Here is a 9,222-nt window from a genome sequence, read left to right as displayed (position 1 = left end):
GAACATAGTGGAGCATGTGTCCTTTTTACCGGTTGGGACATCTTCTGGATATATGCCCAGGAGAGGTATTGCTGGATCCTCCGGTAGTACTATGTCCAATTTTCTGAGGAACCGCCAAACTGATTTCCAGAGTGGTTGTACAAGCTTGCAATCCCACCAACAATGGAGGAGTGTTCCTCTTTCTCCACATCCTCGCCAGCATCTGCTGTCACCTGAATTTTTGATCTTAGCCATTCTGACTGGTGTGAGGTGGAATCTCAGGGTTGTTTTGATTTGCATTTCCCTGATGATTAAGGATGTTGAACATTTTTTCAGGTGCTTCTCTGCCATTCGGTATTCCTCAGGTGAGAATTCTTTGTTCAGTTCTGAGCCCCATTTTTTAATGTTTTTTTTTTTTTTTTTTTTTTTTTTTTTTTTTTTTTTTTTTTTGGTTTTTCGAGACAGGGTTTCTCTGTATAGCCCTGGCTGTCCTGGAACTCACTTTGTAGACCAGGCTGGCCTCAAACTCAGAAATCCGCCTGCCTCTGCCTCCCAAGTGCTGGGATTAAAGGCGTGCGCCACCATCGCCCGGCTCCTTCTCAGGTGTTTTAATTCTCATTCTTAGGAGACCAGCCTCTAGATCTATGAGTTAAAATGAGCTGCTTTATAAATTACCCAGTCTTAAGGATTATGTGTCAGCAACAAAAGATAGACTAAGACTTAAGTTACTGAGAACCTTTAGGAGGAGTTGAACCGGAGTAGCAGGAAGATGCTGGTGAACTTAGAGATGGTGGAATGGTAGCTGAAAGAAGAGAGAATTATCCTTTTAGGTCCCTCAGCTTCCTAGTGAGCTCTTGATGACTCTCCGGCATGCAATCTGCTTCTCTTTGCTCAAGGGATTGTCTTCCCTGAGTCCCAAAAGGCCAGGGCAGCCCTCTGACTCCTCCCCTGCAGTGGAATGATTTGGAAGCTTGCATTCTGTACCATTCTGCAGTCTCCCAACCGGGTTCATGCCAGCCGTATGCTATGGTTGCTGGCCAAGTAACTCCTCAGCAACTTCTCCTCTCCCTATGTGACTTGTGTCTACTGCCTTGTCATCTAGTGTGCCCACTGTGTTCTCTGCACTTCTTAAGCCACCTGAACTTAAATCCTTGCCTCTATATCTCTTGCAATGGGAATCAGAACTAAGATGGACAGGTGAGCTTGTCATTTATGGCCTGCACTAGGCCACCTGTGAGGGAGTGGAGGAAGACGATGGTAACAATTGTGTCAGTAACAACTGATCCAAATCAGGATGCTGCCTGCCTGGCAGTGCAACCAGACCATGAAAGGACTCTCCCAGATGGGTTGGGACTAGAGGAGAAAAAGAAAATTAAAATCCAATTCCTTAAAGCAGAAAGCAGAGCTATCAGAGTGAGTGTGCTTTTGGTTTAGTGAGCTTTGTACTTGTCATGTCATTCCCTGGGGCCTCTGGGAGGGAGTATGTCAGCTACAGAGCAAGCACATATCTCAGGAAGAGAATGGACCAGAAGAATTATGTCAGAGTGCAACCCTCAGGCAAGCCAAACTTGTGCCTTCCTGAAGTCCTGTGATTCTTGGCTTCTGGGCTGTGCACAACCCATCAACCACATTCAATAATAAGATGGTTATCTTAACTTTCCATTAGTGCTATCAGAACCTTTGTTACAGCCAGCGCACAAAGAGGCAGACTCATTCTGACAGCACATTCTGCTTTGAAGGCAGGTGTACATCTCTGTTTGTCCCAGGGGCATGAACTATTCCTGCCAATATGGATTCCAACACCCAAGGCCTTTCCACTTTAGATGGTCTAACATCTCTCTTCTAAAGAGACTTTCCTCTCCAATAAATTCTTTCAAGAAAACCATTCCATCCTATTGCATGGCTGAATTGCTGCTGCAGCTCATGGGAAGAAATCAAGTGTGGTCGTCATGAGAAGTGGGAGACACTCACTCCCTCCTTTCCTGTGCATGGAATAATTTCATCCTTGGATAACTTCTGTGTGAAGCTGTGAGTGGACTCTCCAGCACCAGATGTCAAAGTTGGCCTTGAGTCCTGGCTATGTCCATTGACTTCTAGCATGGTCCCACCTGGGCAAAGTGTCTCATCTCCCCACCCCTGTTCTTGCCTCTGGCAAACCATTGCCCCCAACTCGAGTTTTGTAAGTAGACTGTTGTGTACTAAGTTCTTCTGGGCAGTAATGTGTTGCTTCCTTGCAAGCCTATGATTCTATAATGTCAATCTCGTGGTTAGTCCCACACTGGAGATGAAAGGCTGAGACTCCAAGAAGCTACAGGAATCATTCAGGTCCTTGAAGGTGGTGAGGCTTTTAGTCTGAGCAACATCATGCAGAAAATTGCCCTGGATATGCCAGTGGGCATCTAAGGCTGGGTTAGATGGGCTGATTAAGGAAGGATTCTCAATACCAGAGTTGTCATTAGCTTTGATTTATTAAAACTCTACACCTGTGCTTCTATCCAAGACCTTAGTGTCTGAACTGAGGTCTCCTACAGATGGCCCAGGGGAGCATGACTCAGAATATCAGAGAGTGCTGGCTGGTTTCCAACTTCTAGTTATTCTCCCTGACTCTCAAAATTTTCTGAATCATCTCACCTTCTGTTAATTTTTGTTACATTATTTTTTAAAGATTTATTTATTTTATTTATATGAGTACACTGTAGCTGTCTTCAGTCAGACACACCAGAAGAGGGCATCAGATCCCATTACAGATGGTTGTGAGCCACCATGTAGTTGCTGGGATTTGAACTGAGGACCTCTGGAAGAGCAGTCAGTGCTCTTAACTGCTGAGCCATCTCTCCAGCCCCCTTATTACATTAATTTATTTTGTGCATGTGTGTGTATGTGTGTACATGGGCACACACACAGGCCACAGTATATGTGTGGAGGTCCAGAGGACAGTTTTCAGGACAGTTTTCCCCTTCCACCATGTGGGTCTCAGGGATTGAACTCAGGCTGTAGTGCTTAGGAACAAGCACCTTTAGCCATCCTGCCACCCCCATCTTGCCATCCCCTTGCTTCCTGTTACTCCTGAACCACAATCAAATTCATTCCTCCTCAGGAAGACACCAAAGACTCCTCCACTCTCTGCTGCTGGTTGCTCTCACACTCCTGAGTCCTTTTCACCTGACCTTTGTGTACCCTGAATCATGGTGATGGCAGGTAAGTGGATATGGTTGTCTGTCAGCTGAACCAACAGCGCCAAACTTGTATTCAAGGATCTCCTTACTGAGCCACACCATTGGATGCTTCCCAGGTGCATCTACAGTTCCATGCCTTAACATGCCGTAAACTGTTATGGTTTAACTATTGTCTTAGAGTTTCAGTGCTATGAAGAGACACCATAAGCAAGACAACCTTTATAAAGGACATTTAATTGGGGGATGGATTACACTTTCAGATGTTTAGTCCATTATCATCATGGCAGGAAGCATGGCAGCATGCAGGTAGACATGGTGCTAAAGGAGCCAAGAGTTCTACATCTTGATCAGAGGCAGCCAGGAAGAGACTGTCTTCCACTCTAGGCAAATCCTGAGCAAAGGAGGCCTCAAAGCCCACCTACACAGTAACAAACTTCCACACCTTCTCCAATAAGGCCATACCTCTAATTGTGCCACTTTCTATGACCAAGCATTCAAAGACATTGGGGCCATACCTATTCAAACCATCAAAAAAAAAAAAAAATGATGTCCTTCACAGCTCATGTACTGAATGTCTGGAAGGAATGAAAGGGGTAATAGTCTTACAATTCCGGGTTACTGTTCCTCACTGTAGGCAAGTCACAGTAGTAGGAGCTTGAAGTAGCTAGCCACAGCATGCCCACAGTTGTGAGCAAAGAGACACGAATGCATACATGCTCACTTGCTTGCTTCTGCTCAGCTTGGTTTCTCCAATCCTATACAGCTCAGGACCCCACTCTCCCAACCACATACCTAAGGAATGGTGTCACCCAGAATGGAGTGGGTCTTCCCATATCAACTAACTTAGTTAAGGTAGTCTCCCACAGACAAGCCTACAGCCCAACCCAATGTAGGTAAACTTTCATTAAGACCCTCTTCCCAAGTGATTTTAGGTTTTGTCAAATTGACAATTAAAGCTTACCATCACTGAAGCATTGGACCGTTAGGAGGTAGAGCCTAGCTAGTGGAAGTAGGTCACTAGGGGCAGGCCTCTGATGGTCATACCCACTTCTGGTTCCAGCCCTCCTCCTCTGGCTTTCTGGTCTACCTCAATAGACCCAGAGTCCAACATACTTCTGCTATATGCCTTTTCCACCACGATGGGCTTAAGCCGTCTTAAGTCATGAGCCAAATAATGTTTCCTCCTTTGAGTTCTATCATGCAGAACTGTGACAGAGACACAGCCCTCTTAGGGAGGATGTGTGTTGCATTCTTCTTTACGTACACACTTCCTTCTCTTGTCCATAAGTTCATCAAAGGTGGGAACCACAGCAGCTCAGCTGAGCCTCTTCCATTTTCTTTCAGAGAGCCTGGTGTGGAGGGTACATTTGAATGAATGACACCTGGGAAAATGGTGGTGCCTGTTGGAAGAGTGGTAACCCTTGGGAATTATAGAACAGATAGACAACCTACTTGTTGCATTAAATAAAATTTACATTTCTGTTTCTGTCCTTCAATGGACATGGGCATCCATGGTCCCTCTGAATATTCAAACATATAAACTCTCTCTATTTCAAAGAGAAGATTTGGGCCGGCAGAGATGGCTCAGTTGGAAAGTTGAATATTTGCCACACAAGCATGAAGACCTGAGTTCAGCACTCTATAATCCCAGCACTGGCAAGACAGAGATGGGAGGATTTAAGGCAGTGAGCTCCAGCTTTAGGGAGAGACCCCCATCTCAAAAAAGAAGGTGAAGCATGATTGAGAAAAAAAGACCCCTGGTGTTGATCTTTGTCCTCTACTGGAATGTGTACACAGTCATGCTTGCCATGCTTGCATACCTACACACACACACACACACACATTGATGAATTAAGAGATGATTTTCATGGTGACTTATGGCTATAATTCCAACATTCAGGAAACTGAAACTGGAGTACTGCTATGAATTCCAGGTCTGGACTATATAGTGAGTCCCAGGACAGCCTGGACTAGGCTATGAAGTGAGACCCTGTCTTAAAAGTTAAAGCACAAAGAGAGTACTTTACAGGAATTGTTTCAGAATCAGTGATTCTTCAATTTCCTTTCATGTCTAAATATCAATGGAATTTTGAAGGAAAAATTCAAATTATTTCTTTCTTCCTCTTGTTTCTCTTTATAAAGTGATCTGGTGCTGTCTTGAGTCTCTAAGATTTCTAGCAAGTTCTCCATCCCTCTCTTTAGAAGCCAGCTGTCTTAGTTAGGGTTTTACTGTTGTGAACTGACACCATGACCAAGGCAAGTCTTATAAAAACAACATTTAATTGAGGCTGGCTTACAGGTTCAGAGGTTCAGTCCATTGTCATCAAGGTGGGAGCATGGCAGTATCCAGGTAGGCATGGCACAAACAGAGCTGAGAGTTCTACGTCTTCATCCAAAGGCTGCTAGTGGAAGACTGACTTCCAGGCAACTAGAGTGAGCATCTTATGCCCACACCCACAGTGACACACCTACTCCAACCAGGTCACACCTATTCCAACAAGGCCACACCTCCAAATGGTGCCACTCCCTGGTCCAAGAATATACAAACCATCCCACCAGTCATGGACCTTCCTGAGCAGATCTGTGGGATCATGGCTAGAAATAATAACAGTAATTATATCAGTGACAATTATAATAACCACCAGCCCCTTACAGGACAAATTAGCCAAGGTACTTTTGGTCACAAACAGCAGAAATTACCTCTAGCTAACTTCATCAATAAAGGGGGCGCCTGGGACCTGTGGCAGAAGTCCATGTGTTCTCTCTAGATCCTTTTTACATTAACCACGGAAGGTTCCAGATATAAACAACACAGCTATGTATCCCCTTCTCCAGAAATGCACCCTCTGCCAAATGGGACCCCTCTCTGGGGGATTACTCTGCAGTTCCCATTTGACAAATATGGAGGTCAAAAGGACCATTCACACCCACAGCCTCAAAAGCCAACTGAAGCCTGGAGGCATCTTCACTGGGCTTCTCCCTCCCTGGCCTGCTCTCTGCACTTCTTACAGTTTCACCCAAAAGCATGAACGATCCTATATCAACAGTCCCCACCTCAGTTGCTATTTCTAGGGAGTCCAAGATAAAGGGACCCTGGGCAGCCTACAAATCTGAGAAAGGGTCGTACCCTAACAGCCGGGAGTGTCCAGAGAAGAGCCTGACCAGTTGTCTTTTCTGTCTGCAGACCTCAGGATGAATCAGCACTAGCTGTTTGCATAGTCCTTCTTGTCCCCTGTGGCCACTCCATTGGGTCACGTGTCCATCCTTGTGCTGGGAGACGACAGGGGTTCTCCTTCAGCTCCTATCCATTTCTTCAAGGTTAGAGTTGAATGCTATGCCAAAAACAAATAAAAAAACCAAAAAACCAAGCTGTTCTCATCAATACTCTACCACCCACCCACTCCCCGGGATAGCCTGGGAAGTAATTGCTACACAGTCATCATAAAAGTGGAAACTGAGGCACAGTTCAGGAGACGCCAAGAGATTAGCCTGAACCCCAATATTTCTTGCTTCAAAGCCCCTTGCTTTTCAAGGTTGACCCCCCCTTTAGGCCATTCCAGTTCTGTGAGGCTCATAAAGCCATCAGGACTAACCTGTGCCCCCTTATCTGCCCTGTGCTGCTCCAGAATCCCACAGGCTGGCTGAATTAAAATGGAAAAAATCCTAACCTCGCCATTCTGGAAACTGAAGTTTAATGACAAGGATCAATACCTGCTAAAGGAAGTGTTGACCTGCTAAGGGGGTGGGGGGAGAAGAATTCCTTATTTTTCAGGAACTTACTACCACTGTGATAAACCTAATCTTGGGATGACTTTGACCAGTTAACTCCACTCTCAGGAGCCTTAAACTTCACCTCCCAACACCTAAGCCTTTGAGGTCTTATCACATGCTGGGGTTCAGGGGATATCTTCAAACTATGGCACATGCTCTGCTCCTTAGAAGTTATTAGACTACACCCTTGACTTGGACACTTCAGAGAAAGTTCCTGAACCTCGGGAAATATCTCCTTGTATCTGAGAGACCCAAGAAGACACTGTTCCCAGGAATTTCTCTAAATTTCTAAGTGTGGGTCCGAAAAGGACGGTTGCCACAGACTTCTGCCCTGCTGGTCCCTGGGTAGATGCAAGAACAGGAACATGTCAGGACAAAGAGACTCACAGAGACTGCAGCAAACCCCCTTCTGTGTCTTGCCAGGAGTCCACTGTGCCTGCAGCCTCCCTAACAGACAAATATTTTTCCCTGTGTTACAGTTCAGCTCAAGAGGATTGCTGTCACTTCCTGTCAAGAGCATCTTAACTGATGTCCTCTTCTCTCTGGGTTGGATAAAATGCCTAAAAAATAATGGATAAAATGCCTAAAGCACTTTTTAAAGATAATTGAAAATTGTCATTTATTTGTTGCATAACAAGGCATTGGATCTCTCGGGATCACAGCTTTCCTCTGTGGGAAAGGGAGGTAGTGTCCCAGGATTAAATAGGAGCACACATTCACAGTGAGCAACCCAAGAGGACACAGCAGGTGCCTGCTAACACCAATAACTGCCTATCTGCCTATTGGATATTTCTTTAGGAAATTAAAATAAAAATGAGTACATATCATTTTACTGCAGGACTGCTTTTCCTGCATCCCTCCACATCATCCCTAACATTTATGTATATAGGTCCCTACCTCAACCACCATATCCTTTCTTGCCCCAAAACACTGTTCTGTCAGCACATCTGCAAACTCTTTAAATCATACTCAAAAATGTGACCTTCTGACAGGCAGGTACTGTAGGTTCTGTGTGCTTGACTCCAGGAATATGTGCACATAATGTATTCTTATGGTTTGTAACCACGGGTCAAAAACCAAATTTGATTATAGTGGTTCTTAAATGTTTGGGGGCCGTGAGTTCTTATTGAGAATCAAATGAAAGCTATGGACCTCCTCTAAGATAAAGCACAGAGGAGGGAACGCCCAGACACTCACTCTTTCCCCTGCTCTGTCCCGAGTCTCCTTGAATGAACATTTTTGAAAAAATAAACCAAAACAGTTAATAACATGAACCGGGGACTTCAGAGAACATGTCATATTTAATCTCTACAAAAATAGCAGGGCAAAGGGACCTGTCCATGTGAGGTTCACTCAGGAGCTCACTCAGTCAAGGGGACCGACTCCCTCTCCTAGCTCTCAGCCCCCTTTGTTAGTTCAGGACTCACCAGCCATGGGCACAAGCAAAGGCAAGCTTTCCCATTGTCAGTATGGTCAATGAAGAAACTGAGGCACTGGGAGAGGGTATCATGAGAAGATGGTAAAATCCCCGAGCTTGAGAAGGCTACACTCACTGGCTTCTTCCTCTTCATTCTCCTACTGTGCCAAGTATTGCACCGGGGTATTGTGAGGCATGGTAGAAAGAACCACAGCGTAGAGTTCTGAATTCTAGTTCTCTTGACTGCTGAGCTCGTGCCTCAGTTTCCCTAACTGTAAAGTAGAGTTGGTGGAATATTCTTGTCATGGTTGGCCACAAATCAGATAGGCCTGTGTAGAGGCAGCAGCCTGCCCATGACCTACATAGCATAGACAGTAGATGGGCATTATTTGCCAACAGATTTTATCTATTTTAAGTCTTCAAATAAGATGCTTTTAGAGAGGGGTAAAAAAGGAGACGGATTAGTGGGTAAGACTTGAGTTCAGATCCTCACACCTACATAAAAAGCTGGGCGTGGCCAGGCATGGTGGCCCACATGTTTAATCCCAGCATTTGGGAGACAGAGACAGGCAAATCTCTATGAGACTGAGGGTAATCTCATCTACAGAGCGAGTTTCAGGGCAGCCAGGTCTACACAGAGAAACCCTGTCTTAAAAAAACAACAGCAGTAACAAAAGGCTGGATGTGGCTATGTGCAGCTCCAGGTCGTCCCTGCACCTGTAACTTCAGCACTGTCAGGAACCGGGGGCAGAGGCCTGCTGCTCACCAGCTTAGCTCCAAGTTCAGTGGAACATACTATCTCAAGGGAATAAGGCAGAGAGTGCCGGAGCACAACACCCATGAGCTCCTCTGGCCTCCTCATCTGTGCACGGACACATC

General features: G+C 45.4%; 1 long non-coding RNA gene across 1 annotated transcript; it reads right to left on the bottom strand.

The window, feature by feature from the left end:
• Positions 1 to 5,449: 5,449 nt before the first annotated feature.
• LOC110308889 (uncharacterized) lies at positions 5,450 to 8,469 on the bottom strand. The gene is made up of 3 exons (XR_002379627.2): positions 8,354 to 8,469; positions 6,283 to 6,487; positions 5,450 to 5,750 (listed from the first exon to the last, which is right to left on the bottom strand). It is a non-coding gene; the product is annotated as an uncharacterized LOC110308889 (long non-coding RNA).
• Between the last annotated feature and the right edge of the window lie 753 nt (positions 8,470 to 9,222).

The sequence above is a fragment of the Mus caroli genome, unplaced genomic scaffold (genome assembly GCF_978045245.1).
Source record: "Mus caroli unplaced genomic scaffold, Mus_caroli_1 scaffold_12, whole genome shotgun sequence".
Lineage (NCBI taxonomy): Eukaryota > Metazoa > Chordata > Mammalia > Rodentia > Muridae > Mus > Mus caroli.
Note: the sequence above shows the minus strand (reverse complement) of the source record. Positions and strands in the feature narration are given on the sequence as shown.